General features: G+C 46.8%; 1 long non-coding RNA gene across 1 annotated transcript; it reads right to left on the minus strand.

The window, feature by feature from the left end:
* Window positions 1-7,412: 7,412 nt before the first annotated feature.
* Window positions 7,413-19,147, minus strand: LOC134419730 (uncharacterized). The gene is made up of 3 exons (XR_010028126.1): window positions 18,914-19,147; window positions 18,441-18,557; window positions 7,413-7,497 (listed from the first exon to the last, which is right to left on the minus strand). It is a non-coding gene; the product is annotated as an uncharacterized LOC134419730 (long non-coding RNA).
* Between the last annotated feature and the right edge of the window lie 102 nt (window positions 19,148-19,249).

Raw genomic sequence — 19,249 nt, forward strand, 5'->3', positions numbered from 1 at the left:
TGGAGCTCTAAAAACCCATTTTAGCCCCAGTGTTCATTGGAATGCAGGCACAGCACCCTGGGCCTTGTGGCTCCACAGCCTGACTCACATCCCAATTCCAATTAGCTTCACCTCATTAAATGGGAAGCAAGTTTGTTGTCATCTCACCTCAAACAGCTCGAACATTCCTAATTGGGAAAAAAACCCAAAAAATCCTCCAGTAGGTTCCGTTTCATTTTTAGACCAAAATGAGCCCATTGCTCACTGCTGCCTGGCAGGAGCTGCTCCCTAATTCGGGTGTCAGCCGTGCAGGGGAGCTCATTGCTCACACCAGCGTGGGTGGGAGCTCCTTTGATGTGCAGATCAATCCATTGAGCCAGAAATGTGCAGAAGGCTCCCGGGCTGTCCTGTCTGTGGAACCCAGGACATTGCACTGGCTGCCCCGGGGCACTCCAGACCCTGGCAGGGGCTCAGAGACCTTGGCACGCAGTCACAGACACCTGTGCCTTTGATTTTAGCCCATGGAAACAATTCCCAGCTTTGTGTGAGGAGCTACAAGCCACAAGGGTTTGAGTAGAATGACAGTGAATTTGTCACAGGGTGAAAATGGAGAATTTTGGGGTTTTAGAATGGGGGTTCAGGAGGCAGGATGGAGGAATCTGGGGGTGTCCTGTCCTCCTTCTTCTTCTTCTTCTTGTCTTCCATCTTCTGCTGTGATGGTGGCACTTCTGGATTGGTTTAGAGTAGAGACAGACTGTCTAACATAGGTGATAGGTATTGGGAAATTATTGTAAATAATGTACTGTCCTTTGATTTTTTAAGTTCTTCTAAGCCTTCTGATGTTTACATTCTTGGAACAAACTTTCTCACAAACTTCCTGTAAATAACTCATTTTTTTACATTCTTTTATGGAGGAGGAGAAATTTGATGGGCTGTTGGATCCAGAGGAAGAAGCTGACACTGCCCAGCCAGAATCCTGTGTTTGAATGGAATTTATGCATCATGGATGAGCTGTATGAATATGCAACAGGCTGCTGCTTTTAAGGGTTAATCCTCTGTTAACGTGGGGCCATTTTGGGCTTATTTTGCCCAGAAAGAGGTACCTGGAGTGTCCATAACTCTTTGTTTTATTGTCTCATATTGTCCTAATCTCAATTGTCCAAATTATTATTACTCTAATTCTAATTCTAATATTTGAAAATTATAATTATCTATTATAAGTATAGTAGATAATTATAAATATAAAAATACATACTATATATTTATATGTAATTGTATAAATAAAATAAAATAAATTTGTATCCAAGACGTTACAGCAGTCCATTATCCCTGGACTGCAACATCTTGGATACAACAAACTGCATTTTGAAGAGCCCCTGGAGTCCCACATCTCTCATTTAGGCTCTTACAGCTGTGCCTGACCATCCCTCCTGCCTGGGTGTGCAAGCACTTCCCGAGGGGTTTCTCCAGTGGCTGCTGCTAACTGGATTGATCAGAGTGCATTGATCAGCCTCCCGCTAATGAAGTGTCGGTGAGGCTGCGGCAGCTCCTGACCTCGGGGATTCTCCTCAGCCTGCTCAGAACTGCTGCCCACAGCTCTCGGGGAAAAACGCCAGTCGCTTGTTTTTAAAATTTTAAAAGTTTAATAGGAATAAAATGGTTATAAAAATAGCAATATAATTAGAGTGATAATAATTCGGACAATTTGGATTAGGACAATATGAGACAATAAGAACAAAGAGTTATGGACAGTCTGGGTACCTTTTTCTGGCCAAAACAAGCCTGAAAAAGGCCCCACGTTAACAGAGGATTAACCCTTAAAAGCAACAGCCTGTTGCATATTCATACAGCCCATCCATGATGCATAAATTCCATTCAAACACAGGATTCTGGCTGGGCAGTGTCAGCTTCTTCCTCTGGATCCTGACGGCGTCTCCAGGGCTGAGCAGGCAGGAAGAAGTTCGTTGGTACTGATGATGGAGCAATAAATTCTCTTTCTCTGAGACATTCAGGTGTCCTGTGACTGCTGTCTCACTGCAAGTCCGTTCTTTAGAAAAATATCTTACACGGCATAGTTTCTATTTTAACATTATGTTATAACCTAAAACTATATTTAACACACTACTTAAGAGAATAAATACAGCATAAGTTTCTAACACAACACATATAATATTCACTGGGAGTACCTCACTCCTCTCTTTTTTAAAAAAGTATCTTAGATAACATAGTTTTTATTATTCTATATTTCTATTCTATCATTCTATATTCTATTCTATAGTCTATTCTATTCTACTCCATATTGTATTCTATTTCTATTCTATTGTTTTATGTTCTATTCTATTATTCTATTATTCTATATTTCTATTTTATGTTATGTTATAACCTAAAACTATATTTAACACACTTAGGAAAAGTAAGAAAAAATTAAGAAAAATTAACATACTTAAAATTAACACAGCTTAACTTTTTAACACAACACATATAATATTCATTTGAATATTTGCCAAAAGCCAATGATAAAATACGCATTTTTCACAACAGGGGCAGAATTCCATGGTTGGATCCTGCTGGCCCGGGCCCCTGAGCAGAGCAATTCCAGAGCTGTGCATTCCCCAATTCCCCCTCTGCACTCAGCAGGGAGGGAGGGGAGGCCCCGGGGTGTGCTGTGATCTGGGGGCTCTGTGGCTGCTCAGCAGCTCCCGGGGAGCTGCTCCATTCATCATTATCCATTATTCATTATCCAGCATCCATTATTCATCATTCATTATCCATCCCTCCTGCCTCTGCCTGGCAGCCCCAGGCTCCCCCAGCCCGGTTCCAGCCCACAGAGGGCTGAGGGGACAAGGGGGCACAGCCCAGTCCTGCTGCAGCCCTGACCCCCACAGGTGCCCCTGTGTCCACCTGGGCTGTCCCTGCAGCCCTTATCCACCCAGATCGGAGTTCTGCACTCAGAGGGTGAGAGGGGCTGGGCTGCAATTGCCAGAGCAGCTGCGGCTGCCCCTGGGTCCCTGGCAGTGCCCAAGGCCAGGCTGGGCACCCTGGGACAGTGGGAGGTGTCCCTGCCATGGCAGGGGTGGCTGGGATAAAAAAGAGGTACCCAGACCATCCATAACTTTTTGTTTCTATTGTCTCACATTGTCCTAATCCAAATTGTCCAAATTTTATTGCTCTAATTATATTGCCATTTTTATAACCATTCTATTACTATTAAACTTTTAAAATTTTTAAAACAAGTGATTGGGATTTTTCACAGCACACATATAGAATCCATGGGAATATTTCAATAATTATATTGGATAATATAATATAATATAATATAATATAATATAATATAATATAATATAATATAATATAATATAATATAATATATATTATAATTATATAATCTTATAATAATATAATACATTATAATAATATATTGTATAAATAGAAATAAAATGTATATAATAAATAAAAATATAATATATTATAATCATAATATACTAACATAATATCCAACATTATAATATGTGTCTATAACAGAAGGGAGGGACCATTCCCCCAGCAAGGGCAGAGCACAGAAATGTCCCCAGCTGTCCCAGCCCTGTGTCCCAGCTCCTGCTGGAGCTACAGCACACACATTTCTCCCTGCAGAGGTGGAAGTTTGGGCCTGGCACAGCTGCTCCCATCCACAGAGCAGGGTCTGAGGGCAACAGCAGGCTGGAGCTGCTCATTAAACCATTTCATCTGCAGCCTTTGATGGCTCTGCCTCTCCAGCCCTGGCCAGCTGCACTCCCAGTCGTGATCCTGGGGGCTGTAACCCTCTGAAATATTGAGGCTGATGAAAGCCAATGTTTGCTTCATTCCCTGCCAAGTTTGGCGGTGGATCATGGAGTGGAATATTTCACAGAGCCCAGCTGCCTTGGCCTGCAGGACCTAGTGTCTCACATCAGTGGTGCAGGGACAGGAGCTGCCCGCAAGGGGATTTGCCTTTTTCTCCCGCCCTGTGTGCTGGTTCCAGCTGAAATCAGGCAGAGCGTTTCCAGCTCAGCACAGATAAAAACACCCCAGTTCTCCCTGTTCTGCTCCTGGTGCTGGCCCTGCCATGGCTGCTCTCCCACAGCAAGGGAGAATCAGCTCTGGGAAGGGTTGGCACCAGGCTCAGGTGTTCCCCAGGGGTTGTGGATGAATTCAGGTGACTTTTGTGCCCCTGTGAACATGCAGAGGGTGTCAGCAAGTCACATCAGCACCTTCCTCCCCTGAGAATTCAACAGCTGGAAACCTCCATTCTAGGCCCTCCCTGTTCCCCACAGACAGACAGACAGACAGACACCAGGAATCTGCTCAGAGCCACCCCTGGCAGCTCCAGCAGAGGGGATGGGACTGGGCAGTGCTGGCTCCTGCCTTGGACCCTGGTGCCACACAAGGCATCACCTGCCTGGAATTCTGGTCCCAGAACAGAATCCCAGAATGGTTGGGGTGAAAGGAACCCTAAAGCCCACCCAGAGCCACCCCTGCCATGGCAGGGACACCTCCCACTGTCCCAGGGTGCCCCAGTGCCCAGCCTGGCCTTGGGCACTGCCAGGGATCCAGGGGCAGCCACAGCTGCTCTGGCAATCCCAGCCCAGCCAGGAATTCCCAGTTCCCAATCTCACACCCATCCCTGCCCTCTGGCACTGGGAGCCATTCCCTGGCTCCTGTCCCTCCATCCCCTGTGAATTGTCTCTGTTTTTCCTGTGGGGCCTCTCCAGGGCCTGCAGGGCCCCAGTTGGGTCAAACCTGGCCTTGCACCCTCTCTCTTTAATTATTAATAAAGTTTCCTTCTCTAAATCTTCCACAGAAATTCTGCCCATTCTCAGCCTTGTCTTGGGATGATTTCTCACCACACACACAAAGTATAAAACATTCCCAAGGCCTGGAAACCAGGCAGGGTTGTGGCAGCATGTCACAGATACATTTTCTGAAAAATCCTTTCCTTAGGATTTCTCCTCCTGAGAAGCTGAGAGGCCTCAGGAACAAAATGCAAACAATGGTTATCTGCTGCTGTGGAATGCAACAGGTGCATCTGGGATTGGTCTCATGTGGTTGTTTCTAATTAATGGCCAGTCACAGTCAGCTGGCATGGACTGTCTGAGAGTCACAAGATTTTGTTATCATTCCATTCCTTGCTTTCCTTGCAAGCCTTCTGATGAAATCCTTTCTTCTATTCCTTTAGTATAGTTTAAATGTAATATATATCATTAAATGATAAATCAGCCTTCTGAACCATGGAGTCAGATCCTCGTCTCTTCCCTCATTCTCAGACCCCTGTGAACACGGTCACAGCAGCAGGAATCAACAAAGTATAAAACATTCCAAAAACCTGGAAACCAGGCAGGGTTGTGGCAGCTCTCAGAGCCTCACACAGATGCAGCCTGTGCTCGGTGTGGTGGCTCTGCTCCCTCACACAATCTCTTTAAAACCCAGAGGGAGTCCCACTTTAATTTACAGAAATTTAATGACAATATTACTTTGGAAATGAGAGTTAACTTTTGAATGGTGTGGATTCCTTCATCTGACGAGGAGGATGTGTGCCTGCAATGATAATCATTTAATAGAGCCATGTGGGTAAATATCAAAGAATTTGTAACTCTTTATTGATGCTGTGCTCACAAAACACTTCAATTATCTTTTTTTTTTAACATATCTCATCTGAATTTTCAGTGCATTTCACCTGCATGGCTTGGTGCAATGGGGAGCCAGAGCATTTACAGTTTCCCCATTCCTCATTTAACTTTTGGAGGAGATTTTTGCCTCTTCTGGGGGCCACCAAAGGCAGGGAGAGCTCTCAGAGGGGCTGAGCCCAGAGAGGAGCAGCTTTGACCAGGATTCCCTGATGCAATCTCCAGGCAGAGCAGAGATTCCTGGGCTGCCAACACCAAGATTTTCATCCATGTCCATCCCAAGGAGCAGCATTTTGGGGATATTTCCATGTTCACCCCACACACCTCACCTGTATGACCAATCACACCTGACTGTCCTTTGCTCTTCACACTCTGCTGAGATCCTGCAGCTTCCCTCAAAACACCAGATTTTTTACACCTTCATCCCTCAAAAACCCAGATTTTTGGCTGCTCCAGAGGCTCTTCTCTGCCAGGCTGTGTTAAAATATCCATATTTTCCACACTGGTTCCTTCCTTTCCTGGTCTGATCCATGTCCATCTGACCCGGCCCCAGTTTTATTTCCATTTTATCCAAATGAAGCCCAGCTCTTTTCCTCCAGCCCAGGAGCAGCCAGGACCAAGGCATCACCCAAACCCATGGATACACCTGCAAATGTCCTTCCAGAGAGCAGGAATGTAAGGAATTCCCATCTAAGCACAAGCAGGGAGAACTTTCCCTGAGCTTACAGAATCCAAGGACGTTCCCACTTGGATTGAGGCCCCAGTGGCCCTATCCACAAATTCCCTTCCAGACAGCAAAGCTGTGCAGGAGTCATTCAGGTTCTCATGGAATTCCAGAGTAGGTTGGGATTTAAAGCTCATCCAGTTCCACCCTGTCACTGACAAATTTTATGAAAATCCTTTTTGCCAGGATTTTTGTCCTGAGGAGCTGAGAAGCCTCCGAAAAGAAATGAAAGCAATAATTATCTGATTGCTTGGAATGTGGTCTGGAGGTTGCTTACCAACAGGTGCATCTTTGATTGGTTCCATGTGAATTGTTTTTAATTAATGACCAATCACAACCAGCTGTGTCAGGACTGTGGTCATTCACAGGATTTTATTATTCATTCCTTTCTAGCTTTCTGATGAAATCCTTTCTTATATTCTTTTAGTATAGTTTTAGTATATCATAATATAATATAATATAATATAATATAATATAATATAATATAATATAATATAATATAATATAATATAATATAATATAATATAATATAATATAATATAATATAATATAACATAACATAACATAACATAACATAACATAATATCTTTCTGATGATATATATATTATAGATAGATAGATAGATAGATAGATAGATAGATAGATAGATAGATAGATAGATAGATAGATAGATATAGATATAATATATCAGCTTTCTGAAGCATAGAGTCAAGATTCTCATCTCTCACCTCATCCTGGGAACCGTCAAGCACCCCCACACCACCCCCTGCCATGGACAGGAACATCTTCCTCTATCCCATATTTTTAAGCATTTTTTCCTTAATTTTTCCACTCTAGTTTAGCAGCTTCCCTCTAGCCAAACTCCTCCTGGCAGCCTGGAACACCTTTGGTTCATCCAGTGATGCCTTAGGATTTTAGTTTTATATTTTTCATAAATCCCACTCCTTTGTCCCAGTCCATGGGAACGATGGGAGGTGCAGGAGCAGCCCCTACAGAGTTTGCCCTTCCCCCAAATATTTGCTGTTTCAGGGAAAAATCCCTGTGCCCAGAGACAAGCGAGGATAAAATTTATTTAAATGAAATCCAAAGGTTTGAAGGAGTTTATTTTTAGCCAAGCCAGCTGGGGTTTGAATTTCACTTCCAAGGGAAATCCTGCAAAAAAGCAAGGCATGAACAGAGGAGTGGAAATCAGAAAGGAGAGTTTTGCTTTAGAATATTCCTGCAAAGAATTTGGGGGGGAAACTGGAGGACATCAAACCACCAGGAACTGTTCCAATTTCCATGTGGCTTCCATTTGCACACCCAATGTATATTTAATAATGAAATGTAGAGTGTAATGAAATCAAACAGCCTGTCTGGAACAGAGAAATGCTCTGAAAGAAGACACAACACGGAAGAGTTTTTAGAAGGTAATGTTAGAAATTCCCCTTGCACCTCCCCAAAGTTTAGGTGCTGGTTTTTATGGATAACCCCCCCTGCTCCTGCAGAGCTGTTCAGCAGCGAGCTCAAAGCACTGCCTGAACAAAAGCAAAGCACAAAAAGAAATATTTTCTTTCCAGAACCTTCAGAGACATAGAATTGCCCAGAGGTTTCCAGGCATTCCTACCCTGGCACAGGTAAAGCCCAGCACAAATCAGGAGAAATTAAATGTGCAACAAAATCCTCTCTCTGCCAAGGAGATTATTTTTATTTTATTCTCGAGCTATCAAATCCAAACAGCTTTGATCATTACCTCTTCTCCTTTGTTTCCTGGGCTTAATTTTTCTTTCTTTAGAAGAGAATTATTTCCAAGGCATCCAAATTCCTGCTGTGAAGCCAGGTAGCTCTGCCAGGAGAGGAGCTCCCAGGGGCCCTTTCTGTTCCCATTTGCATCCCCCAGAGCATCAAGGAATCTGTTCAGGGCCTCCCACTCCTTCAGGGAGGGGAAGGAAAAACCTTCAGGCTGGTAAAACTCATTTGAAAGCCTTCTTCAAGAGCCAGTGACCTAAATAGAGCTGAACTTCCTGGATTTATCCCGATGCTGCTGCTCCCAGGAGAGGTGAGAGCAGAGACTCTGTCCTGCTGTCCTTGGATAACGGGAGGAACCTCGGCCTGGGAGCTCAAAAACCAGAACTGAAGTGATGCACAGAGACAAAAATCATCTTTTAGGAGCCTCTAAAAGATTAATTACTGCTTTTCCATTACAACATATCTGAAAAGTATTTTGGGAGTGCTGAGGGGCCTTTCCCTGCTGCTCTTCCAAACCTTGCTGATTCCTTGAGCAGGCTGCCCTGGAGCAGAGGCTGGATGGAGTTCCAGAATAAAGCAGGGATTCATTCAAAGCATCTCCTCCATGGATCCACCTGGGGCAGCACCAGAGCCCAGCCAGGGCTGCACCCAAGATCAACCAAAATGGCCCCAAAATGCACGGCCGGGCACGGGCTCTGTCCCTGGGATCAGTTCTGCTCCATTTGCACCTTGCAGTTCATTGTCCCATTCCAGCTTTAGCCCAGGCAGTCCCACCCTGCTTGTTTTTCTCTCTCCAGCCCACGGGGTTTGTGCTCCTGGGCTGAGATTTGGGTCATTTGTCCTTGGTGCCCAGCTGGAGCAGGAATTGTTTTGTCTCTTATTGTATTTGCAGGGATCCCCGTGGCAGGGAGGAATGATGAATCTGACTCCATGTTCTCAGGAAAATTTATTACTTTATGATCTATATTATATTAAAGAATATTAAACTAACAGATAATAATGAAAACTCGTGACTCTTACCAGAGCCCCAACACAGCTTGGCCCTGATTGGCCAAAGAGTGAAAACAACTCCCAGCAGAATCCAATGGAACAATCACCTGTGGGTGAACAATCCCCAAACACATTCCACATGAGCACAACACAGGAGAAGCAAATGAGATAAGAATTGTTTTCCTTTTCTCTGAGGTTTTGCAGCTTCCCAGGAAAACAACTCTGAGCAAAGGGATTTTTTCAGAGAATGTGAATGCCACAGTCTCCCTGCTCTGTGCACAGAGCTCACCATCCCCTGATATGGAGCCCAGACCCACACACTAAAGAAGCACAGGATGTGAAAATATAAATGTAAAACCTGAGGCTTCACTGTGGGAAGGGGCAGCCCCAGCCCCACAGCATTGCTCACTGTGCCCTGCCCTGTCCTGTCCCCCTGGGACCATCCTGGATCCGGCTGGAGCCCAGGTCCATCCATCTCCTTTTGTGTTTTAGGAAGGATGAGCAGCCCGGGGAGGGGAAGCTGCAGCTCTGGCAGCTCCCCAGGTGCAGCTGACAGAGGAGCTGTGGCTGAGCAGGGCTGGTTCCTGCAGCTCCTGGGAGTCCCTGAAGTCATTGCTGAGCCCCCGTTCCTTCCAGAGCCCGGCAGGGACAGCCCCCAGGGACAGGGGTGGCACGGGGACAGCAATTAATGGATCTGCGAAACCTCTGGGACTGAATTGCTGGGAGCACAAGCAGGAGGAACTGCACCTGGAGGCAGCTCCAAACCGGCCACCCAAAGAGGGATCAAAGCAAACCCCTTCTCTTTCATCCCCCAGCTCACGTGGAGAAATGTGAAGGTTTTAATTGTGGGATAACATGGGGCTGTTTCCTCTGAGCCCCAGCTGACTGGGTGATCCCTGAAAACCCCTAAAACCTTTGAACAAAAGCCAGATTTACATCCTAGGAGAGCTTTTCTTTATCCTCCAGGGTGCTGAAGGCCTGGACATCTCATCTGTGTCATGAAAGGGCTCAAAGAACAGCGCCAGAGTCAATCCATCTTTCTGAAAATCAGAAATGCAAATCCTGGAGAAGCCTCTGGCTGCTGGAGCACTTCCCCACCCCACGTTCCCTGAGCTCTGGCTCTGCACTTTCTCCTGGAGAGCCCCATGCAAGGCAAAGGCTAATGGACAGTCACACCTGTTTAAGCTCAGGTGTCAGAAAAGAAGGAAATTCGGGATATATTAAAGGAATTGAGGGTAACAGTGTGTTATTCCTGCATTATTTAATGTGTGTCAGGCAACAGAGAGCATCCAAAGCTGTGGGAGGAAACAAAAGGAGAACTCTCAGTGTTGATGGCAATTCCAGAAATAATTGACACCTTCTCCCAGGCCCTGACTGCTCCTAATGCAGGCAGAAGAGGCTGGAACAAGGCTGGGAAACAGGGGTTTAAAGACGAGGGGTTTGCAACTTGTCTTTGCTTTTATCAGAGCAGTAATCTGCTCTGCCAAGTCCCCATGTCAAATCTCAGCCTGGGCTGAAATTTTCCACGTAGAGCTGCCCTGTGCCTGGGGTTTTAGGAAAAGTTGGGTTTTCCTGCCCACACATACGTCAGTTTTCAATGAAGACCCTTTAAAAACATGGATTTGCTGACAGAGGGCTGAATTTTAAATGGGATTACACAGAATCACTGAGTTTGGAAAAGATCTCCAAGGTCAACACGCCCAGCCTGTGACTGATCCCCACCTTGGCACCAGCCCAGAGCACTGAGTGCCACCCCCAGTCATTCTCTGGGCACCTCCAGGGGCGGTGAAGGTGCCTCAGAGTGTTCCCAAAAGCAGATTTTAACATATTTTTACACATTTGACCCAAGGCTGGATCTGATCATGGAAAACTTGAGCCTCACCTGAACGATTCCACCAGTCAGACACAGCTGGATCTGCCCCAGGGTTTGCAGTCTGAGGGGAACCTCAAACCACAGCCCTGGAAATATCCCCAAGTGCCACCCAGGGCAGAATGGGACCCCCAGTGCTCAACCCAGTCCCTAAAGCTCAGCTTTGGGCAGCTCATCCCTCTGCTCCTCCAGCAGAGCTCCCAGGAAGAGCAGAGCCAGGCTTATTGTTAGAGGTCATCAAGGCTTTGAGAACGAAGCTCCAAATCCCTTAAAAAATAAAATTAAACCAATTCAGCCTCACCTCACTGATAAACTCTGAGCCAAGCAGGAGCTGGAGCTAATTATTCTTTCAAAGGTGGATTTTTCTGCACACCCTTGGAATTATCTCTGCCATCCCCACACAAATCTCTGATAACGTTAATGAACTCCAGGCTCTGGCTGGGGGATCACTTGGCTGCATCAAAGTACTCGTGAGAAGGGGGAACCTCCCTGGGAGTGATGAGGGGGGCAGCTGGAGGATATCTGAGTGCCCCTATCAGGGAGCACTGACCCTCTGCAGCCTGAAATGCACATCAGGAGCAGCTGGCTGGGAGCTGCTGCAGGGCGTTGGGGTGAATTCCATGAAATGCGGGCCTGAAAAAATGGGTGTTGCCCTAATTGGTGGTTCCTTGAGGTTTTTAAGGTTGGAAAAGACCTCTGAGGTCAGCAGGTCCAGCTATCAGCCACCCCCAGCATGGCCACCACTGCCCTGTGTCCTCAAGTGCCACATGCACAGCTTTTTGAACATTTCAAATGCTGGGAAAGTGCTGGAAAGCACCTCCCATGCAGAAATTCCTCCTAATCTCCAATATCACTGAATTATGGGATGGTTTTTGGTTGGAAAGGGACCTCAAACCCCACCCGGTGCCACCCCTGCCATGGCAGGGACACCTCCCACTGTCCCAGGGTACCCCAATGTCCAGCCTGGCCTTGGGCACTGCCAGGGAACCAGGAACCCACCAGGAGAAATGATCCTGACCTTTCCTGGTCTGCAGTGCCTCCTCAGCCTCCCCTTCCTCCTGCTGCCTTTTTCATTCGGCTCTAACCTCGTGGCTTTTATTCTTTTTTACAGTCTGCTTGCCCAAATTAGATGCAGCGTGCTAAGATTAACTACACCAGAGCCTCCTAATGAGATGCAAATCCTGCCAGCACTCTTCTGTTAATATCTCCCAGAATATTTCCTGTGGGGGGCTAAGATTTGCTGGAATTCCCAATTGTCCCCATCACCCTGGAGGGGCTTGGATTTGCTGGGATTTGCTGGAATTCCCAGTTGTTCCCATTGTTGAAACCCAGGAAATCCCCCTGGCTGCCCTGGAGGGCTCCAGCCCCTGGCAGGGGGCTCAGAGACCCTGGCACAGAGCCCCAGACCCCTGTGCCTTTGGTTTAGCCCTTGGAAAAAACAATTACCAACATTTATGTGAAGAATTAAAAGTCAAAAGAGTTTAAGTAGAATAATAGTTGGTCATAGGGTGAAAAATAGATTTTTGGGGTTTTTAGAATGGGGGCTCAGGGTCCCAAGATGGAGGAATCTGGGCGTGTCCTGTCCTTCTTTCTTCTTCCTGGCCTCCATCTTCTGCTGGGATGGTGGCACTTTTGGATTGGTTTAGAGTAGAAGCTAACTGTCTAACATAGGTGATAGGCGTTGGAAAGTAATTGTAAATATTGTACACATAGTTTTTAGTATAAAAAGATAACACCACCCTGGGGGCAGGCAGAGTGCCTCTCTCTGTCCTGCTGAACAGACCTTGGCAGGTCAGGAGAAAGAATTTTATAGATAAGGAACAATAAACAAGAAGAATTTTATAGATAAGAAACAATAAACAAACTCTTCAGTTCTCGGTCTTGAGCCTGAGAACTGAAGAGCTCTGACTCATTCTTCATCCTCTGGGCTTGGAAAAGAGACTTTCTAACACATCTAGGGGTCACTGTGAGCAGCAGAGCTTCTGAGATCCATCACCCTGCTGGGGCTGGGATTTGCTGGAATTCCCAGTTGTTCCCATCACCTGCTGGGGTGAGCTCCAGCCTCCTGGAGCAAGGTGGGAAACTTCTTCTCCTGCTCCAGGTACAAAGTTGGGGTGGGAAGTGTTCTCCTGGATAACTGAACACAGCTGGAATCCCTCAGGTTGGAAAAGCCCTCCCAGACTGATCCAAGCTGTATCCTGAGTCCAGGAATTCCTTGAACACCTCCAGGGATGGGGATCTGTCGCAGACATATTTTATGAAAAATCCTTTTGCCAGGATCTTTTCTCCTGAGAAGCTGGGAAGCTTCATCATCTCCCTGTTTTGCTGCTTTGGAATGTGATTTGGAGAATTGTTTACCCAGCGTGTGCAATTGTTCTTACTCAATGACCAATGACAGCCACCTGTGTCGAGGCTGTGAGCAGTCACAAGATTTCCTTTCCTTTCCTTTCCTTTCCTTTCCTTTCCTTTCCTTTCCTTTCCTTTCCTTTCCTTTCCTTTCCTTTCCTTTCCTTTCCTTTCCTTTCCTTTCCTTTCCTTTCCTTTCCTTTCCTTTCCTTTCCTTTCCTTTCCTTTCCTTTCCTTTCCTTTCCTTTCCTTTCCTTTCCTTTCCTTTCCTTTCCTTTCCTTTCCTTTCCTTTCCTTTCCTTTCCTTTCCTTTCCTTTCCTTTCCTTTCCTTTCCTTTCCTTTCCTTTCCTTTCCTTTCCTTTCCTTGAAATCCTTTCTTCTATTCTTTTAGTATAGTTTTAATTTATAATTTTCTTTTAATATAATATATATCATAAAACAATAAATCAGCCTTCTGAAACATGGAGCTAAGATTCTCATCTCTTCCCTCATCCTGGGACCCCTGCGAACATCACCACAGGGATCCACCCTTGCAGTGCCCAACTGCAAAATATCTGCAAGGAACTCACCACCTCTGTATTTTTCCTTATTTTCAAGAAAAAAGTTGCTTTTTCTCTGCTACAATCTTGCAATTTTTCACTCTATAAAAAAGGCCTGATTAACTCCTAAATTATTCTACCAAGTCTCTTACATAATCTCTTCATGCAATATCTATTTCCTGTATTTCTGATATTTTTAGGATAAACTTGTTATAAGAATTTGTTAAAACATGAAAATGTGTTGGAGCAAATATTGTGCGACTCTTCCCAGTAAAACGGAAAATCTGAATTTTTTGCCTCATGAAACCACATTGAGAGTCTGTGGCTGCCCATGAGCTGCTCCTGAGGAATATCCAGGGAGGGACAAATGAGGGCACTTTTTCCCTGTCCATGCACCCAATCCTCCTTCCAAAACATGAATTCATGGCCAGAGTTGGGTGCAAGAAGGGAAATTAAATCCCACATTTCCCCCAGAGAGTGAAGAACCTGCTCCAAGCACAGCCCCTTCCCCAGGATGTAAATTTGCCACTTTTTGGGACACGACCCCAGCTGTGCCTCCCCTGCAGGGCTGATGGAATCCCAGGATCTGCCAGATGTTCCTGGAATGCTGAGCCATCTGCTCCTCTGGGATGCAGGGAAAGAGCAGCCAGAGGAAGCCATCAGCATTAAAAACAGGGAAAGAGCATCAGGAAGGGACTAAAAACAGGGAAAGAGCATCAGGAAGGGACTAAAAACAGAGAAAGAGCATCAGGGTGGGACTACAAACAGGGAAGGAGCATCAGGAAGGGACTAAAAAGAGAAAGAGCATCAGGGTGGGACTAAAAAACAGGGAAAGAGCATCAGGAAGCAAATAAAAACAGGCAAGGAGCATCAGGAAGGGATGAGAAACAGGGAAAGAGCATCAGGAAAAAACACCTGGAATATTCTACAACAGACACCTGGAATTTTCTGCAGTAGACACCTGGAATATTCTACAACAGATACATGGAACATTCTACAGCAGACACCTGGAATATTCTGCAATAGACACCTGGGATTTTTTACAACAGACCCCTAGAATATTCTGAAACAAACACCTGGAATATTCTGGAACAAACACCTGGAATATACTCCAGCCAGGCTGCAGGAAGAGTTGAGCTGGAGCTGGGCACATCAGACAGAGCCACAACCAACCTGCACACCACGTTCACCTCCAGCCAACAGCAGAATTCTGACTCTGAGAACATCAAGGAAAGATTTAAGCACACTCCAGTCCAATTCTGGACCTGCTTTGGAGCTTTCTTTGAGAAGAAAATGCATCTCTGCCCTTGGCATTGTGCTAACACAGCCTGGAAATAATGCTTCAACAACAGCATTTAACAAAGATGTTCCATGGCATATCCCAGGTTTCCCTTCCTCTCCCAGCCTCACCTGCTCCAGATTTGAGGAGTTCCCTAATGAACTTAAAATTAATGCAGAGCTCCAGTCCCTGCTCTGGCTGGAGCTCTGCATCAATCCCACTGACTTAATGGCCACAATTCCAAGTGATAAGTGCCAGGGAGAGCTGCAAGGGCGAGGATTTTCTGGCAGCTCCTGCAGCCCCAGAGGTGCAGGAGTGGCTCCTTCTGCCTGCCCAGGCTGTCTCAAACTGGCAGCACGAGGCCAGAGGGATGGAGGGAAGGGGAGCTAAGCCCATCATTCCCCTCTGAGCTTCTGCTGTGGGGAAACACAAAAAATCCCTGATCTTTGAGATCAGGAAACGGCCCCAGAGATCCTCCCAGCTCTGAGAGACCCCAGGGGATGTTCTGCAGGCACCTGGGGTAACAGCCCCTGCCCAAAGCCCCTGGGAATTGTCTGAGTGAGAGCCCAGAATGGGGAGGTTTCACTCTGGAACTGCACTCAGTGGATGCTCTGGGGCTTTGCTGAGCAACTTGGATGTCTGGGTTTGGAAAGCCAGGTGTCTGCTAAGGAAGGCAGGAGCCTCCCCTGAAATGGAAAATGCAAACCCCCTCCCTCTGAATTATTGTAATTTTGAAATTAAGGGGCTCACAGGCAAAGATATGGGTGCAGGAATAACGGTTCTTTACTAGGGAAATTAAAATACTAATGCAATAATATTTTAATACTATAATACTATTATATATATATATATAAAATATATTATATATATATGTATAAAAACCACATGGTTATATATATATAACCATATATATATGGTTTTTATACATATATCTATTATATATATATATATAATATTTTATATACATATATAATTTTCCTATGTATATTAGGGAAATTAAAATACAAATGCAATAGTATTTTCATACTATAATACTATTTTTATATATATAAAATATATTTTATATATATGTGTAAAAGACCCTGCCAGAGTGAGAGCAGTCCCTGCCCCCTGTGTGTCAGGGGGTGTCCCAGCCCCATCCCGTGGGGGCTCAGCCCTCCTGCAGTGCCAGCTGTGGCTCTGCTGCAGCAGGGATCCTGCACAAGGGGGGAGTTTTCCTCTGCAGCTCCAGGGCTGCTGCAGATGGTCCTGGGCTCCCTCTGGCCATGCAGGGCAGCAGAAAGCTGCTCCTCTGGCAGTGCAGGGGGCAGAGGCTGCTGTGCTGTGCCAGGCTCAGATTGTGCCCAGGCAGGAATGCTTGGCTCCTCCCCTGGGCGGAGCATCTCCCCATGGGATGCTGGGATTGGCTCAGCCCTGCAGGGACACTCAGTGGCCATGGACAGCAGAGATCTCCTGCAGGGAGGGTTGGCTGGGGGAGAGATAAAGAAAACACTGCCCCATGGACAGCAAGAACTGCCCCACCAGGTTTCACAGCTGTCCTGTTAACAGAGAATATCCCCCCAGAGTAATGAGGGATGGATCATGGAAAAATGAAGAACGCCCTCGCCAGCTGGTGATAGAGCACACACTGCCTGCACTGCAGCCTCGGGCAGTGGAACACACCTCCAGTGGCAGCTGTGCCTCCCAGGACCAGCAGGGATATTTCCATTTTCCAGCTGGGCTGGTTCCAGAGCCCCTCTGCCACCTCAGACCTCTCCCTCCCCGCCTTTCCCTCCCCTCCCTCCTCTCCCAGCCCCCACCTACTTCTGACTTCATGGAATTTTTCCTGAGGATAATGAACTATTAATTTCCCTCGTCCTTCCTCTTCTCCCCTGCCCTAAAATGGGAGGTTATTTCTCTTGGTATTCTTCCTGAATCCATAATTTTATTCAGCCCATCTGTTCTGACTTCAGCTCGTGCTCCTTTCATTTGCAACTATTTGTTAAAGTACCAGAAATGTAATTATTCCAAAAATGCCACAGGTGTAGGAGACACTTAACATAAAGGAAATAAAAATTAATCAAGGCAGTGTTTGAATGGTTTAAAATCCAAGTTTACGTTTGAAAAGGCACAGGGAAGGGGACAGCCAAGGTGAAGGGGAGCTGTCACAGATGGTGGGACACAAAGGGACTCAGCCCCAGGTGTGTGGGGCTGCAGAGGGCAGGGGAGACCTTCAAGGCAGGTTTGGGTGAGAACAGCTTCCAGTGAACTCCCCATAAGTGTAGTGCCAATAGCTGTGTGTGGAGGCACCAATTTTACCAATATTTAGGGGGAAAATCCCCAAAACTCTGGTGCTGACCCCAAAGGAATCCCAGCTAGGGGCAGAGAGATCCCCTCACATCCCCGGGGTTGGAAGTGAACCTTTCCCTCTGAGATGTTCCAACAGCAGGAAATGCAAAGTTCATCCAAGGTGGGATTGATCATCCCTCAGATAATGTGAATTTCCCATGGCCATGGGGCTGTCAGGTTACTGAAACCTCCCGGGTGCTTCTGATCCTCCCAGTGCAGAAATGAACATCCCAGTGCCGGAGCAGAGCTTGTGAGGCCCCAATGAGGGGGACTGGGGCTGCACAGGGACCTGTGGGGCTCCACAGGGATTTTTGGGTCTGCATGGGGACCTCTGGAGCTGTACAGGGACATTTGGGGTCATACAGGGACTCTTGGGTTCCACTGGGACCTTTGGAGCTCCATGGGGACCTTTGGGGCTGCATGGGAACCTTTGGGGCTCCATGGGAACCTTTGGGGTCACACAGGGACCTTTGGGACCATACAGGGATCTTTGGGGCTGCACAGGAACCTTTGGGGCTCCATGGGAAACTTTGGGGTGCACAGGCACCTTTGGGGCTGGACAGAGACCTCTGGGGTTCCGCAGGGACCTTTGGGGTTCCATGGGAACCTTTGGAGCTGCACAGGGACCTCTGGGGCTCTCATCCTCTCTTCCCTCTACCCCAAACACCTTTCCCAAGCTCTGGCCCTTCCCAAAGCTGCTGTTCCACGTTTCCACGCTCACGCCTGTGGCAGCAGCTGAAAAGCCAACTGTGAAGGGGAGGTAAAGGCAGGAAAACCCTCCCTGCAGAATCCCAGAGCCCTGAACTTAGCCCTGGCAGCCCAGAGCAGGAGCAGAGCTTGGGGCCCGCTCCTCCCTGCGCTGCTGAGCTCTGGCAGAGCTCCTGCAGGATCTGGAATCTCTGGAATGCCTGGAATCCCTGGAATGCAGCAGCTGCTGCTGCAGCCACACTCCTGGATCCCAGCAAACACGGCCTGCAGCACAGGCTGAGCTCTGCCGTGGCTCTCCAGTCTCACCCTCTGTGCTCCGAGCTGAGCTGGGATCTCTCTCCCGGACTGAGCAGCTGGGCTGGGATCAGATCCTGCTCCTCCTTCAGCACACGCATCCTCTGGGACAGAGATCATCCTCGGTTACTGTAGGGCACAAAACAGAAATATTGGATATTGGATTTTCTAAGGCAAAAAAGGGTTTTTTATTTCCTGACTCTAACATTTATAGGTTTCCAAAAGTGACAGTGGATTGGAGGGTGACAGTGCCACCTCTCCAATGACACTGGACAGACCAACAGCCCATCAAATTTCTCCTCTTCCACAGAGGAATGCAAAACAATAAGTTATTTACAAAAAGTGTGTGAGAAAGTTCCTTACAAGAATGTAAACATCAGAAAGCTTATAAAACTTTAAAAAATCAAGGCAACAATCCTCCTGGGGAGAAAACGTTCCATTCCCTAGGAAACGCACTTTAAAATGAGGTATTTGAGGATTCCTACCTGAATTTGTAGGAGGAAGGGATAAAAGGCTCCCTGATCATCTGCTGAGGGCTGGCAGCATTCCAGGGGTTTATCTGGCAGTTCCAGGGGTTTGTCCCTGCTGTTGGTTCAGCCCCAGGAGGATCCATGAGCAGCATCCCAGTGCTGGAGGGGATTCCCGTGCCCAGCAGGATGTGGGGCTCAGCATCCCAGGATGGAGGGATGATCCTGGTCCATGACTTCACCACCTTTGGATCAATGCCTGCCTGCCTGCAGCTCATTTTAACCCAAATTCACCCAGCCCACAGCGATGTTTTGTGTCCCAGAGCAGCTGGGAGATGCCTGGATCCCTGGCAG

This window comes from Melospiza melodia, chromosome 6 (genome assembly GCF_035770615.1).
Source record: "Melospiza melodia melodia isolate bMelMel2 chromosome 6, bMelMel2.pri, whole genome shotgun sequence".
NCBI lineage: Eukaryota > Metazoa > Chordata > Aves > Passeriformes > Passerellidae > Melospiza > Melospiza melodia.